This window comes from Ctenocephalides felis, unplaced genomic scaffold, assembly GCF_003426905.1.
Source record: "Ctenocephalides felis isolate EL2017-DRISC unplaced genomic scaffold, ASM342690v1 CF-g0.4_SCAFFOLD_01492, whole genome shotgun sequence".
In the NCBI taxonomy this organism is placed as follows: Eukaryota; Metazoa; Arthropoda; class Insecta; order Siphonaptera; family Pulicidae; genus Ctenocephalides; species Ctenocephalides felis.
Genome location: NW_020537646.1, coordinates 60,845,995 through 60,847,909, shown reverse-complemented (window position 1 = coordinate 60,847,909; position 1,915 = coordinate 60,845,995).

Below are 1,915 nucleotides of genomic sequence, written 5' to 3'. Positions count from 1 at the left end.
ATATATATATATATATAATATATATATATATATAGATTGTATTCGTGCTTAGGGTGACAAAGCCAATCAAACACAATTGAGTTTCTCTGTCAGAAAAGAAACGACATTTAATGTTAATAATCACAATGTCAGTTCCTAAATACTTTTACACCAATATCTACTATTTTAAAGATAATTTTACTTTTAGGAAATTTTATTAATTACGCCCTGACGTATTTTAGGTTTTTGCTTGTTTCCCTATCCTAGTATCATAGAAGCTGTATCTATGACAATTATAACGCGCAAAATTCAAACTAAAGAAAATTAGGTATTTTTCTTTACATCTCCCCTCCCGCAAAAGATCATACAATGTAGCTGCTTACGTGTACTCTTCAAGCGTGGGCAGGGGCTGCGGGACTGGCGTTAGCTTTGAGATATGGAAAAGGTTTGATTCTAATTTCTTATGGCTCGTGTCTATCTTGTAGATTGAGTTTGAAATTTATTCCAAAATCTTGTAGGGTCCTAGTCTCAATTCATCGAGTTTCTTCCTATTCAATCTATTTCCATTTTCAACAAAAACAATATCATTAACTTTAAATGCATATGTCTTCGATTCTTATCATAAATTGTCTTGTTGTAGTTATGTGATCTGATTTTCGATCTCTTTCTTGTCTTCCATGGTGCAACGATATGGCCTTTTTTGTAAAATTTTCTACAAGTAGATCAATGTGTGCTTCGTAATCAATTACCTTTTCTATGTCATATTTATCCTTTGCAAATGCATATTTATTTTTGAAAATCAAATCATCAATCACTGCCTGTTCTTGACAGCCTAGATGATTAATACAAATTTGCAAATTTTCTTCTTTCAAGTCTTCATTGAAGTTTACTAATTAGTCAGATTTTTTTTCCTTAGAATTCATATCTGTTTTATTTGTCTCTTTAGAAACTGTTTCACTTTTTGTATAGGTATTTTCTGGCTAATTTCCAAATTTTCGTTTTGCACTAGGTAAAATTCTTTGATATAATCCAGTTCAACTAAGAAATCATAGTCAAAATTTTCTTTGTCTATTACAAAGACATTCATTTTTTTCTCCACATCAAAAATGGCTACATCCAATGTAATTATGTCAGTTGCCTTTTTAACACCATTAATCGTTTTCAAATTAGTGTCGCTGGAATGCCTCGTTTCCTTATTATTTATCTTCAACAACTTTGAATTTATTAGTGAGACATTAGATCCCGAGTCGTAAATTCCGAATACTTCAACACATTTATTAAGCACTAATTTGACTTTGATCAATGGTGGCACTATTAGTTTTTTTGTGTTTTCACATTGTAATTCACATTCTAATTCTGAGTTATTAACGAGTTTTATTTGCTTTTTATCTTTTTCAGTACTTTTTTGTGCTTTGAACCAGCAGGAATCCTCTGGATGATATCGTACACCTTTCTTCAATTTCTCACAAATGCTACATTTTTCTTTAATTTGTTTACTGTCTTCCTTTTTTTTGTAAAAAATATCTTTTTTCCTTGAAACTAAATGTTCTGATTTGCCAAGTTTATTAAATAAATTTTTTGTATGCAAAATCTCTTCTTTATTAATTCTATCTGTGATAAAATCTGGTAAGCCAGCAGCAATGATATCAATTATGGTTCTTTCATCCATTCTATTTCTTACTTCTAGTAAAAGTCTTTCTTTTTTCACTGTATACTCTAATAGAGATCCTGATTGATATTTGGAAAATATAGCATACTTGCTAGTATTTTTCCAACCTTTGTTGGCATATGTTTGCAAATAATTTGATTTCCATTCTGACCACTCCGAATCTAGACTCAGCTTGATCATCATGGAAGAATACCAATCAGTACATGATTTTTCTAGAAATAATCTTAAAATTTGAATTTTTTCTTCATCCTTTTGTATATCAAATCT